Below are 15,497 nucleotides of genomic sequence, written 5' to 3' on the forward strand. Positions count from 1 at the left end.
TCAAATGAGAAAGGAGAAGGAGAGGAGGTGTGGCGGAGAGAATGGGGACTTTAGGATGACTGGAGGCCACAAAGGGGAAGAGGTAGATGGGGCAGGTTTTTTTTTTTTTAAAGATTTTATTTATTTATTTGACAGAGAGAGATCACAAGCAGGCAGAGAGGCAGGCAGAGAGAGAGGAGGAAGCAGGCTCCCTGCTGAGCAGAGAGCCCGATGCGGGGCTCGATCCCAGGACCCTGAGATCATGACCTGAGCCGAAGGCAGCAGCTTAACCCACTGAGCCACCCAGGCGCCCCGATGGGGCAGGTTTTAAGTTGAGTTTTGCTGGCCCTTTGTGTTTCAGCGCTGGCCCCAGGTAGCAAATGGAGGAAATGGAGATGAGTGGATCAGGAGGTCCTGATGTAGGGAAGAGCCAGGGCATCTCGGGAAGATGGTGTCTATTCAACATCCCCGTATCACATGTCAGTACCCACCTGGTTCCAAATCATTAAGCCCGAAGAGCTCAGTTTGCCTGCAGCAGGACGCTCTCCCCATCCCTGCAGCAACCCCCACTGCCCCTCTTGCAAAATGTCTCTGTGTTGCAGAGCTCAGGAGGCAGGAAGAGGACGTCACAGAGGAGAGTACATTGTCTGTCGAATACCTTCCTCCAGAAGTCGTGCGAGGTACCTGTCTTCCAGAGTCCTTGGCCTCGTCCTAAAACTCTGTGGATCACAATAGCCTACTCATTGTCTCAGGCTATGCTCCGGAAACCCTCAGGAGAGGGCTTACCATCTTACACACCCGAAAGCTGAGACTCACAGAGGTTATGGGCTTTGCCCAAGGTCACCCAGTAAGCGGAAGAGTCTGGATCAGAGCACAGGTCTCGAGTTCAGTGAACAAGAAATGCATCCCGTGTTGACTGCTTGGATGGATAGGCTGATGGAACGGAATCTGCCTTATTCCAGAAGCAGACTAACAAAGGAGCAAAAAGACTCGAACCTCCACCGGTTTGTGCCATTAAACAGAAGGGAAGGAACAACATGGAAATGAGGGCCTCTAGGAATAAGCAGTTAACCTAATTCTGGTTCCCCAATTTGAGAAATTCCTCAAGTGTCTCTCCTTCAAATTGAATAACTTTCCAATTTCTTTCTCAAGGTAATTTTTTAAACTACTGATTTTTATGGGCTTAAGCATGTGAAAAGCCGACTACTGTATGTCTTTTTAATTAGATCCTTTACATGATAATTAAAATCTCTCTTTGCATCACAGCTATTCTTAAACTCTGCAGTAATGCTCCTCTGGCTAGAAGTTAGCTGACCATCTGGAAGCAATAAAATATCTTAACCTTAAAATGCAAACTATCAGTTAGAGATACCACAAATTAGACCCACTCGTCATCGCTCTAATGGGTAAATGCCAGGCCCCATCCTTCATTCTGTCTAATCAGGAAACTGCAGGATCTCCCAGTCGGAACAGGAATTTTGAAAGTCAAATAGTCCTTCTTCCTTTGGATTTTCAGGACAAATCCTGACCAGGCCATCCCATGAATGGTCCTGGGGGATACAGGCATACGGCCCACCAGGAAGAAGTTGGGAGGCTGTTTTTAGAAGATTCTGCTGAAGTCCATTCATGACTGGGGGCCGGAGACCAAGACTGGCCTTGGTGGTCCAAGGGGGAAATAAATTCTGACTAGAAGCTTGGGAAGGGTTTGTATGCAGAAGGGATGTAAGCAGGAACCAGCAAGAGAATGAATTATGAATGAGAAAGATCACAGGCCCAGGTAAAATGGTGGGAAGGAAGAAAGCTTTTGATGTGGTACCCTGGAATTCTTCCAACCAAATCAATTTTATATTAGTTAAATGTGAGGGCAGACTGGTGGAAGTAGCGTGATCAATACAGTTACTGACTCAGAGATATATTTTATTTATGCTAATGGTGGTGATTTCCTTGACCCTCTAGAACCACTTCCCTTCAGATGTTCTGCCATTGTTGTCTCTCATGGAGATTGTTTAAACAAAGACCGATGAAATGGGGAAAAGCATAGGCTGTTCATTCAGAACTTACTGTGGCAAGGGAGTCAGCACCGACTGATGGGCTTGGCAGAGACTCAAAGGCAGGCAGCGTGTGGGAGATGGGGGTGTGGGGTTGAGCTTCAGGTCGCCCTGAGGGGAGGCTGTTGGCTTGGGGAAGCTGTAGATGGGCTCATCAGGAGAAGACATTCCATACGATTGCCCAGGGAGAGCGTAGTTCACGTCCTCTGATTGGTCCTAAATCAGAACGGGAACCAAAATTATGGAAGCTATCAGGTTTTCATCAAATCCTGGCCATTTGGGGCCAACTGTTACTGGTTGTTACCGTTTAGCTTCCTGGGCCAGTTGCTGGAAGTTAGCTGTCTGACCGCCAGGCTAAGAAATAGAAGCCTGATTCTTGGAATGGCCACTGTGCATGATTGTTGGTTTCCTGGGCTGGTTGCTATAGTTTGTGGGTCATGGCTCCATTTTTACATATGATCTGGCTATTGTCTATTTGCATACTCAGACTCTCACCCTTATTTTAATCCTATATGTGTTTCAGACGGCGCTACTCATTTAGCATTTATAAGACAACATAACCTGTTGGTTAAGAGCATGAATCTGGAGCGGGGGGCGGTGCCTGGGTGGCTCAGTCGGTTGAACATCTGTCTTCAGCTCAGGTCATGATCCCAGGGTCCTGGGATGGATGGAGCCCCATGTCGGACTTTCTGCTCAGCAGGGAGCCGGCTTCTCCCTCTCCCTCTGCCCCTCCCCACCACTCGCACATGCTCTCTTTCCCATTCTGTGTCAAATAAATAAATTAAAAAAAAAAAAGAACATGAATTTTGGGGTCCAACCGCATGGTTCAAAGTCCAGCTCTACCACTATTCACTGTGTGATCTTGAATACACAAATATAACGCGAATAGACAATGGCCAAACTGTCTATAAAATAGAGCCGTGGCCCACAGTGAGCAGCAAGCAGCCCAGGGGACCAACGCACCGTGCCCCGTGGCCAGTCCAGAAGTTTAACTTCCCGGTCCTCGGTTTCATTATCCATAGAGATAAAAAATAGTACCTACCTTATAGACTTATTTTGAGGATTAAATGTGTTAATAGTATCCATGTAATGCACTTTGGCCTGGCCACAGAGTGAGCACTATAGAGACGTTTGCTTTTATTAAAAATTAAATAAAGAAAAAACAAAAATGACAGGAGTATGCAGCATCCTTCAAAGTCCAAGATTTACCAGATATTACTCCCTGAGCTTCCTTTGGTATCACGCACACACTTCAAGAAATGTAAAGAAACCATTAGTATGTGGAAAGATTCTGCATCAGAAGTTTTAAAATCTAATATGAATGGCTTCTCAAAAAGTCATTAATACATAAAAATCTATATTCTTCCCGCAATGAATCATATCAGCAATACCCAAGTCTGCACAATTTTTCTCCTGAAGGTAGTAATGAACAGCATTTACGTTCACATTCTTAGGAAGCAATTCGCGGAGCACTAGCCTCTGGGGAGAAGCAAAGCCAATTATTCTTTGTTTAACCCTTTTAAAAATGATGAACTCTAACATACTTACAGAAATATTTGCAAATCAAAAATGGGCAGCTCAAGGACTCAAAGAAGCCACCTGTGTAACCATCACTCTCATGAAGAGATAGAACTTCAGCTCCCAAGAACCCCATAGGACCCCTGCCCATCACCATCCTCCAATTTACGGGGACACTATCCTGTCCCCCAATCTTATGGTGTCAAAGATGAGCAAAGCCAGATATCAATTCAACAGTGCTAAGGACAGATTTTAAACAGTAAGGACACTTTTTAAACAGTAAATCTCAAATTTACATCCCTAGTGCAGTAGGGAAGAGCGTCTACACTGAACTGAACCCAACCCTGATTTGTGCAGAGGTGACTGAGTATTTCAGCAGGAGAGTGAGGAATTGGGCAGGGGGGCGAGTAGGGGCCAGCAGTCACAGGAAAGTGAGAGTTGACAAAGGGTGGGTGAGTGTCAGTGTCGATGAAGCCAGCTGTGTCTGTTGCCGGCAACTCTCAGAATCAGGATTCTTTCCTATAGGGACTGGGAGACAGAGGTCCTAATTTCCTGGGGATTATATTTGAAAGGAATGGCTTTCAGGTTCATGAGAAAGACACTCTAGAGTTGTAGGACAAAAATATATATCTCAAAGGGACAGAGGAAGGTCTCGCAATTATAAGACCTTTTTAGTAAAGGTTCTAAGAAAGGACGTATGTTCAGGTGTTGGCTAGAACAGTTCATGGTAAGACCTTCCTTGCTTTTCCTTTTCTTTCTTTTTTTCTTTTTCTTCTTTTTTTTTTTTTTTTAAAGCAGGCTCCATGTCCAGCATGGAACCCAATGTGGGGCTTGAACTCATGACCCTGAGATCAACACCTGAGGTGATGTCAAGAGTCAGATGCTTGGATGCCTTGGGTGGCTCAGTTGGTTAAGCAACTGCCTTCAGCTCAGGTCATGGTCCCAGAGTCCTGGGATTGAGTCCCACATCGGGCTCCCAGCAACATGGGGAGTCTGCTTCTCCCTCTGACCTCCCCTCTCGTGCTCTCTCTCACTCTGTCTCTCTCTCTCTCTCTCAAAATAAATAAATAAAAATCTTAAAAAAAAAAAAAGAGTCAAATGCTTAACCGACTGAGTCACTCGGGTGCCCCACCTTGGTTTTTTTTAGTTTTACCCCTAACCGCACATCCTGACTCATGTTCTATCTCACAAGCTCATAGATTACTCATTATGTATGTTAACATACCTTCTCAGTTTCACCTATCCCACTTGTTTTCTTGCCTCTGTAGAAGAGTTAAATATTCTACAATAACACAAAAGAAGTGGCCACACTGAGGATATCCTCCACAGAGGTCTTCTTTACACATTATGCATGAGTTCCCATGGACTTTTTAGTGCTACTCTAGTATGAGTTCCTTCCTAGGGTCACGACCATCTTACGGATGACTCTAATACCAGCATTAGCCCAACCACAGCAATGGCCGGTAAACACGAGGACTGGAAGACCATCTCCTACTTTTCTAGAAAGTTAACTATGAAGAAACCCATCTGCTTGGAGCCAAAGCTAAAGTGCTATTCCATCTGACTGAGGTAGAAGTAAGCATAGGCCTCACAGACTAGGCACAGACAGAATCCTATCCATGCTCTCAATGAGGACCAGGGATCTGGGGTCCCCAAAACTACCTAAGCCAAGGAAGCACACACCAAGTCAGGTGGCAGAGCCCTCACCATTGACCCAACAGATGCTGATGGGACAACTGCATTGGCCAATTTTGAATGTTCGACCGACCAGCCTTGCATTCCTGGAATAACACAATCTAATGGCAATACAATACCCTTTTTTTATATTCATGGGTTTGTTTCATTAATGTTCTGGGTACAAGTTTTGCATTGTGGTCATGAGTAAGATGGGTCTGTAATTTTCCTTACTGCCTTATCAAATGTTTAACAGTTTAATTGATACATGATTTACATACTATAAAATTCACCCATTATAAACATATGGTCCAGTGACTTTTAGTAAGTTTATACAGCTGTGAAATTACCACCACAATGCAGTTTCAGAACATTTTCATTACTCTAAAAAGCTCCTTTGTGCCCATTTACAGACATTGTTACTTCCACTCCTAGACCCAGATAATTACTAGGGTGATCTGTCTCCTGTATCTAGAGATTTGACTTTTCTAGAATTTTCCTATAGGAAAAATATAGTTTTAAAATATATTCAGTTTTTGTGCCTGGCTACTTTCCTTAGTGTACCTTTTTTGAGGTTCCATCATTTTGTAATATGTATAAATAGTTTGCTCCTTTTTATTGCTGAGTAACATTCTATTGCCAGCAGACACCACATTTTGTTCATTTATTCACCGGTTGATGGATAATTTGGTTGTTTCCAGTTTCTGGTTACTATGAGTAATGCTCCGATGAACATTCACATACGTATCTTTATGTGGAAATATATTTTCATTTCTCCTCATACATCCCTAAGAAAGAGATTATTGGGTTCTACCGTTAAGTGTAGGTTTAAATATTTAATAAACCACTAAATTGATTTTCCAAAGTGGCTGTGCTAGTGTGTGGGAAGGGGGAAAGTGTTATTATATTGTGGTTTTGATTTGCATTTATATATAAAATATAAAATAAAAATAAATAATATGAACAAGAAAACTCTGGAATTGAATACCCCTGAAATGAAAAATTCATTAGATGCACTCAAAAGTGGGCAGGATGAGAGCTGGCAGGACAAAGAATACATGAACTTGAAAATAGACCCATAGAAATGATTGAATCTGAAGGACGAGAAGTAAAAAAGGAAGAAAAGTCAAGAGTGCTTCAGACACTTGCAGGATACCATCAAGTACACCATCACAGATTCCTAGAAACAGATAAGAGAGGGAAGGGGCAGAAAAAACACTCAAAGAAATAATGTCTGAAACCTTCTCAAATTTCATGAAAAACAATCCAAACACCCAACAAGCTCAGTAAACTCTAATTACTATAAATATAAAGAGATCCACGCATAGATACATAACAGAGAAAGTCAAGCTCCAAAAAAAGATACATCCCATGCTCATGTATTGTTAAGATGGCAGATCTCCCAGATTGGGGAATACATTCAACGCAATTCTTATCAAATCCATGACCAATGCAATCTGAACAAGAAGAACAAACTTTTAAGATTTCCAGTAGCTGGTCTCAAAGGATAGGCCTCGATATTAATGAAACGGAAGTAGAACATCTAGAAATAAACCTTTTCATTTATGGTTGGTTGATTTTGACAAAGGTTTCAAGGCAATTCAATGGGGTAAAAGATAGTCTCTTCAACAAATAGTGCCGGAAACTTGGATATCCATCTCTATTTATTTTTAAAGATTTTATTTATTTGACAGACAGAGAAAGAGAAAGAGAGCATAAGCAGGGGTGTGGCAGGCAGAGGGAGAGGGAGAAGCAGGCTCCCCACTGAGCAGGGAGCTTAATGTGGGGCTCAATCCCAAGACCTGGGATCATGACCTGAGCCAAAGGCAGATGCTTAACCAGGTGTCCCTGGATATGCATATTTAAAATAAGAAACTTAGAACTGCATTTCAAACCATGTACAAAAATTAAGTGAAAATGGATCATAGACCTAAACGTAAGAGAAAATTATAAAATTTCTTGATGAAAACCTAGGGGAAATCTTTGTAAACTTGACTTAAGTGAAGACTTCTTAGAATAATACCCAAACTGTGATTTTAGGAAAGTAATTAATAATGGAATTGCTTTAAAATTAAAGTTTGCCCTTCTTTTTTCACTCCACCATTTTAGAATTCCTGCCCTCTCCATTCTTTCCATTCTTCCCTTCAAATATTGTATTTTAAAGTTCCTGTATGATATCTTGTTTTTTAATATTTATTTATATAGGTTTTATAGGTTTTATTTTTTATTTTATTTATATTTTATTTTTATATATATTTTATTTTATTATTATTTTTTAAATTTTATTAGATTTTTATAGATTATTCATTTACATGGATTTATATAGAAATTTATTTATACAGATTCTATTTATTTACAGAAATTTTCTATCTTTTCATCCATTTCTGTCTAGATTTTTTTTTTTTAAATTTTTAAGACATATCCACACAATTATTTTAAGGTCCTCTGCTTAGAATTAGCCTGGGTTGGCTGTAGGTCTGCTTCAAAAGGATGTTATTTCTCTTGAATCATGGCATTTCTCACTTTTAATAATATGATGCAGAAATTTGGATAGCAACACTTTCTCCTTAATACTAGGAAAAATGTCATACATAAATTATATACATAATATAAATACAGGATACACACATGCACATATAACATTTATGTTCATATATAAGTATACAAAATGGCATGATCATATTCTCCTGAAAATCTCTTCATTCTTTATTTTGTGCCAGATAGTTTGCATAAAAGACCCATAGAGACAGAAGCTGATGCTATTTTCTCAAGACAAAACATGCCTTTTCTCTCTGTCAGCAAATTGAGCTGCTCTGGGTCTTGGTTTCAGCTTCTTAGTTTTCCTTCGTTTTCAAGCATATTGAGGGTGAGATTTGTCTGTGTTCATTTCAGGGATTTTCCTCCAGGGGTTATCCTTTTCAGGAACCAGAAGATGACAGGGACCCTTTCTCTGCCTTTCTAGCCAAGCTCTATTCTCAACCACAACCCCAACACTCGGTAAAACTTACGTGATCGAAAACTGGCAGGTAGGAAAAACCATCCTCCATTTCTTTATGCCAGTCCACAAGGTCACTAAACATTACAAATCTTCTCTTTCCCTCATAGAATTCTCTGCCTATGGTAAGACTGACTCTCTGTTTGTGCCCAAATTTGGCAAATGCCCCTAGGAAGGAAATTTGCTAATCTCTAGGCAAGATCTCTGCCTCATCTAGAAAGGACTCTCTCCTCTCTGGAATTTATTCCTTTAAATTTATTTGCACCCACAGCTCTCTGGTATATCTAAAAAATATGTGAAATTTCATTTCATCCAGTTATTTTTTAGTAATTATGACAGGAGTAATAATCTGCCATAAACTTCTAAATTCTAACTGTAGAGGAATTTGATCTATTTAAAAGTATTGTGTGATTTTTTTTTCTGTAGTTTGTTTAAATTTAGTTTTAATATCTCTTTTGATTGTATGGTTTATGAGCTATAAAAACATAAGGAATTTATGTCTTGTTAACGTTTGTATTTGTTTTAGTAACAAATAAACATAATTTGAGTCAGTGCTTGAGGTGCAGTGAAAGGGTTTTTTTTCCCCTCCCTTTCAAAGAGCTTCTTTACTTAAAATTGAAAAATGCTAAGCTACACTAAGCTGTCTCTCTATTTACTACTCAAGCCTGTCATAGAAATTATTTCAGTGTAGCTTTAGAATAACATTGGTGTTGGCATAATGGCAGGTTATGACATCTGACCAAGTGCTGAATTCAGATAGCTGAAGAATTAAAACCTCCAAGCCCAGACAAAGACATTTCAGTATATTGCCCAAAGAGAATTCCTGATGAGTTTCAGCAACGTGCAACTCAAAGGTGTTTGTAGCAGCTGGTAGCAAGAAAAACACTTTAGGGCGTTGGCAGTTTTCTGTTAGAGGCTATGTGGGCCTTTAGGCAGAACCATTTTTTAGCTGCAAGAAATCCAGAGGCATTACCCAAGGCACTCTAGAAACTTCCCAGCACCTACCATCAGAGGGTACATGATGTGGCAGAGGGAGAGCATTTAATTTGATGGGGCAAAACCACACTCCTTCTCGTACACGTAAAACTGATCTACAAGTCCTCACTGTTTATATCCTCTAACTGTTGTCTTTTTTTTTTTTTTAAATTTATTTATTTGACAGAGAGAGACTGAGAGAGAGATTACAAGCAAGCAGAGAGGCAGGCAGAGAGAGAGGGGGAAGCAGGCTCCCCGCTGAGCAAAGAGCCCAATACAGGGCTGGATCCCAGGACCCTGAGATCATGACCTGAGCAGAAGGCAGAGGCTTAACCCACTGAGCCACCCAGGCGCCCCGTAACTGTTGTCTTTTTAATTTAAAGTTGCTTTTTGACATTTATTTTAACAATTTTAATTTGATGGGTTTAATTTGAGGCAGATGGGGAGGGAAGCACACAGAAGGTTTTGCCTACGCAAGCCCTCTCAAGATGGCCTTGGATCGTACCCACATGAGAAAGTAGGTCACAGAGCTACATCCTCTCCCCCTCCAGATCTCTTCAGTTTTTACCCAGTTCTCTCATCCTAGCCACTGGCTTTGCCTAAATTCAGACATAACGCCTCCCGCGGCTCTCCAGGATTCTGCAGTACGTATGAGAGGGGCCTGTGGATTGGGGCTTAGCTTTATAGGATCTCCTAAGTCAGTTACCGCACACACATCTACTTCCATGCATTACCCCAGATTTTGTTGCTATCTTCTCCTTTCTGGTTTTCCCCATGTTTGCATATTTTTAAAAATCTCTTTTCTATAGTCCCAGCAGGATTTAAGAAGGGAGTGAGAATAAATGTGCACATTCAACCACATTTTAACCCAGGAGTCTTGAAGATCTCTTGAAAATAGTGTTGCTCGCATCTCACCACGGGAAGTTTATTCGTGGTTCCCAAGCAGATCCCGTAGCTCAGTAGGTCTTCAACTGCTCTCCACGGCATAGGGCTCTTCAGTAGGGTCGAAAGGGTCGATCCCCCCCTTTCCAATCATGATAAAGTCGGAACCCTCTCTGATGGAACCCTCCCGGCTTTCAATGGAAGAATGTCTCGGTACAAGCACGTTGACAGGCAGGGGGTTGCCTTCCAAGCTCTGGTAGTTTAGCCAAGGCTACATCTTTGTAGAAAGTGCTAAGCACTGACACCATTTTCAGTGCTGGTCCTGCAAGGAGAGACCCTGTGCCGTTGTAGGGATTCAGTCCAATTCAAATGTGGGAAAGCATTTTTGTGAGTGATGGGTTTGTGTCAGTTGATCTCTCATTCAACAGTTGTCCCTCAAGCTTTTAATGATATATCCAGAAATTTGGAGAGCAAAACTTTCTTCCTAAAATTTAATTAGAAAAAATGCAATTTATACATATAAATATACATATGCATGTGTGTATGTATATGTAATACAAGTATGGAATACACACATACATATGTAAATAGTTTAATACACATATATAATTTTATATATTTATATACACATATAAATGTCATAATGTATAAGTATAAATAACAATATTAATAAATAATTAATAGCTATTTAACAGTGAATTAAATGATTGATAAAATTAATAGTGTAACATAATGCATGATATAATAATTATTGTGGTAATTATTTAATAATTAATTAAATAGATCTAATAAAATAAATAATAGTATAATACATAATAGGTATTATAATTATTAATTATTTGTTTATTGTCAAATAAACACATTTATTATTTAATATATACTTAATATTTATATGACATTTTATATGTATGTATATAAATATATTTAATTAATATTAAACAGTTATTTAAAAGTAATGAGTAATAAATAACAATAAATTTTATTGATGAATTATTCATAAATTAATAAATAACAAATAAAATGAATAATAAGGAAAATCAATGTTTAAATATTAAGTATATAAATATAATTTTATATTCTATATATAATTTATAATGTATAAATACTACACATATTAAATAATAAATTACTGATATATCATTGATAATGATTTAGTTAATACATTGTTATTCATAAATAATAAAATTGATATATTAAATAATTTAATGTATTGATAGATTATTAAAATCAATGAAAAATAAAATGAATAGTGAATGATTTAATATTTAAATAGTAAATACATGACTATAATTTTATATATTTATATACAGACATATGTGCAATTTATGTTCAGATATAAATGTACAAAGTGGCATATATAGGACACACAAGAATACAGAGATGTCGCAGGGCACAGATTCCAGAGCTGTGCAAGGACGGCCCCAGGGACGGGTTGGGATCTTAGTGTCTTATTCGCCCATGGAGAAACAAGAAGTTGGGGCCCCACTGCTCTCAGAAGCCAGCACAGACACCGACTAGCTGTGTGGCCTTTGGTAAGCTATTCAACCTATCCGAAATCAAGTTTCTTCCTTTCTTTTTTTAAAGATTTTATTTATTTATTTGGCAAAGAGAGACACAGCGAGAGAGAGAACACAAGCAGGGGGAGTGGGAGAGGGAGAAGCAGGCTTCCAGCCGAGCAGGGAGCCTGATGTGGGGCTCAATCCCGGACCCGGGGATCATGACTGGAGTAGAAGGTGGACACCTAACGACTGAGCCACCCAGACGCCCCAAGTTTCTTCCTATCTAGACTGAGAATAATCATACCTACTTTGCAACGTGTTCTCAGGATGAGAATGGTATCTGGACAGTATTTAAGAACTTGGCACAACTTACTCGTGATTAAATGTACTAGTCCCCAACCTGTCAGTTCCTCTATTATGAAAGAAAGACAAATGTTGTGGGAAGCATGGAGGGTCTCTGTTGCACCTCCCCCGGGTGTGTGCCTCTTCTGGGCACAGGGAGGCCAGACACTGCTGCCCAGTACCAGGCCACGTACCAATGCAGGTGTCGCGCTGTAGGCCCAGCTGGCCAGGAACACGTCCTGCAGCAAGGCCAACGCCAGGCTGCCACTCACAGAGGTGCTTTAGCCAAAACAGGCCCATACAGAGATGCCCAAGGAGGGCAAGTGCTTGTCTCTTGCTTTGGTTTTTTGCCAGGTCTTCCCAGCCCTCCCTGTCTCTGTTCTCTCTAGATTAGGGCAGTACTGTTTGCCTGTTCATGCTTCAGGGCTGCTGGGAAGGGCTCCCTCAGCTCTCAGCAAAGCCATTCTTCCTCAAAGGCCTGACCAGCTGGTTGCCCACTCTCATTCATCCAGAAATATCCAGTAAGCATCAACGACACGTCAGGGGTCACATAGATCCCACAGACACATTGAGTAAGAGATAATGATTCCCACCCGGTAGAGTTTACAAGCTGGTGAGTCATTTTCAGCTAGCCCTTGCCTTCCTGCTCCTGCCTGACTTTTCTAATTGCATGTGTGTGCATACGCATGTGTGTTGTCGGACTTTTTAATCCAAGGCTTGAATGCAGATTTTGTGAAGGGATGGGTGAGTGGATTCTTTTCCTATTTCTAAGTCTTCAAAATTCAGTTGATATTTTATGCTTAACACAGATTTCAATATATATACAGCTTAAAAAGTAGGTTCACACACCCAAGTCATTCCGAACATACTTTTAAAATTCCCAATAGCTGAAAAGAATGCCCATTTAAAATTTTAAATATGCATGAATTAAAACTAAATAAGAGTGATAATTCATGTCTTCGGTCCCACTGGCCGCATTCCAAGTGCTCACATGTGGCAAGTGGCCGCCATTTTGGATTGCAACTGTGGTGTGAGCTGAATTAATACAGAGAAGATATAGTCGATTGACGCCATGAGGAAATAATCAGACAGATTCAGAGAGCAGGCCTTTTACACAACAGATGGACTCTCTGGGCTCTTTGAAGAACTCAGGCTCTTCACAAAAGTTTACCTCATGAAAAATTAAAGGACAAGATAAGAGACTAAAGAGACATAACCAAATGCAGTGCTTGACACTGACCTGAATCCTCAATGAAGAGAGAAAAAAAAAAAACCATAAAACTGATTTAAAAAAAGATAGAAATCTGGAAAGAGAGAAATCTGGATTATATACTAGATGATATTATGGAATTATTCATTTTCTTAACTATGATATAGATATTATTCAGCAAAATGTCATTATTCTTAGGAAATGCATGAGGAAGCATTTAGAGGTGAAGCGCCATGATGTCTGCAACTTATTCTAAACGATTAAGGTAAAAAGCATGTGTGTGTGTGTCTGTCTGTCTGTCTGTGTGTAGAGAGAGAGAAAGACATGTATAAGGTTAATAATTGACTCAACTAAGTGAGGTATATGTACTATTCCTTCAACTTTCCTGGAGGCCTGAAATTTTTCAAAATACAATTTAACTCTTCTCAGGAAGGTTATGTTCTAAAGAGAGGCAGAAAATTAACCTTTGAGCAAATGCATGAACAAAATAATTTTAGACTCTTAATTATAACTAGTGCTCAGAAGCTGTTAAAAGACATTGTGGGCATAGAGAATGATGCTGGGGGAGGAGTGGGGGGTGCTTTATGTTAATTTGCCTCCAAGAGGTGACCAGTGCTTTAATCCCTGAATGACAAGAAGGAAACAAGCATGGGAGGATTTGGGCACAGAACCTTCTGGGCAGAGGCCCTGGGAAGGAAACGAGCTTGCAGTTTTAGACACTGAGTAAGACCACTCCGGCCAGAACACAGGAGAGAGGAGGTGAGAGGATGAGGGACAGGCCCAGAGCTCAAAGCCTGGCCAGCTCCCATTGGACCCAGCAGGGAATGAATGGTAAGGAAGCTGACCTTCTTCTGTGTGTAGTGGGGAACCACTGGAGGGCTTTAGGCAGAGGCGGAACAGACTGATGGGTTCTTTTAACATCATTCAGACTGCAGCATGGAGAGGATGAGAGCAGACAACAGAGGAAACAGGGGAGCCATTGGGAGGCCCGTGCATTGGGAGGCCCAGGAGAGGTGGGCGGCGGGGAGGACTTGCATCAGGAAGAACAATGGTGCTGCAGAGAGTAAATGGTTCAACGGTGTGTCTTGGAAGAAGAGCACAGGGACTTGTTAATGGAGCACGCCCCGAAGACGAGGAAATGCAAGGAACTCAAGGATGGCTTGTAGGTTTCACCTAAACCACAGGGAAGCCTGAGGTTGAGGTTGTGGTACTAATTTGCTGTGCCTTTTCGACCTTCCTCAGTGGAGATGTGCAGCCAGCCATCAGCTCTACCAAGAGAGTCATGTACTGGGGTATCAACGAGCACAGGTTCTATTCAAATCCGAGAGCCCAGAGATCATAATTTACTAACCAGTATCCTTTTTAGGAACATAGACCTTGTTGCAATTTTTAAAATTATGACTAATGCTACGATGAACATCTTTTGTATTTCAGAGTCTTTCTTTAGGAAAGAATTACTGGGAAAGAAACTCTTGGAAGTTCTTCCCCAATGTATGGATTTTTTTAAAAATTGTAATCTGAAATAACTTTAGACTGACAGAAAAGTTACAAAAATAGTACAAAGAGTTTCCCTAAACCTTCATCTAGCTTCCCCTGATGTTACCATCTTGAAATTTAGAAACTGGAAGAATTATAATAGTATAATTTATAGACTGTGTTCAGTCTACTCAATTATTGTCTGTGTCCAGATTTCACGAGCATTTTCACTAATGTCCTTTCTCTGGTCCAGGATCCAGGCTAGGGGGACGTACTGTATGTAGTTATCGGAGTTTTCTGTTTCCTCCAGTCTGTGAGTTCCTCAGTCTTGCTTTGTTGCTCAAAGCCCCAGACCTTAAGGGTTTTGAAGAACACTGATCTGGTGTTTTGGAGAATGTCCCTGAATGTGAGTTTGCTCAGTGGTTTCTCACAATTAGATTGAGGTTACGTGCTTTTGCCAAGAAAACCACAGAAGTGATATTGTGCCCTTCTCAGTGCATTACTTCAGGAGGCTCCTAAGGCTGGTAAGTCTTATTTTTGGTGACCTTAGCCTTGATCACCTGGTTAAGGTGATATCTGCTGTCTGCTGGGTTTCCCCACTGTACAGTTTCTATTTTGCCCTTTGAAATGAATAAATATTTGGATGATAGGAGATTTTTAAAGACTCTGCAAATAATCCCTTTCTTCTCAAATTTTTTGTTTGTTTTATTGTGGTTAAAAAAAACCCCACATAACATAGAAGTTGTCATCTTAAACATTGTTAAGTGTGTGATCCAGTAGTGAGTGCTAAGTCTACTCACATCACTGTGGGGTAGATCTCCAGCAATTTCTCTTTTTCCTCTTTTTTTTTTTTTTAATTTTAGAAAGATTGAGAGAGACAGAGAGTGGGTGCGCAGCAT

The 15,497-nt window shown here is 40.4% G+C and overlaps 1 long non-coding RNA gene across 3 annotated transcripts in view; it reads right to left on the reverse strand.

Moving 5' to 3' along the window:
• LOC125091122 (uncharacterized) overlaps nt 1-15,497 on the reverse strand; it is a 59,826-nt gene that overhangs the window by 1,253 nt on the left and 43,076 nt on the right. Inside the window, exons 3-4 of one of the 3 annotated variants that reach the window (XR_007124587.1) lie at nt 10,105-10,555; nt 2,041-2,243 (exon numbers count right to left, since the gene is read on the reverse strand). This is a non-coding gene — a long non-coding RNA (uncharacterized LOC125091122). Of the gene's footprint in view, nt 1-1,905; nt 2,244-9,559; nt 10,556-15,497 lie in introns of those variants that run through there. The other 2 variants (XR_007124586.1, XR_007124585.1) reach the window with 2 other exon arrangements.

Source organism: Lutra lutra, chromosome 18, assembly GCF_902655055.1.
Source record: "Lutra lutra chromosome 18, mLutLut1.2, whole genome shotgun sequence".
Lineage (NCBI taxonomy): Eukaryota > Metazoa > Chordata > Mammalia > Carnivora > Mustelidae > Lutra > Lutra lutra.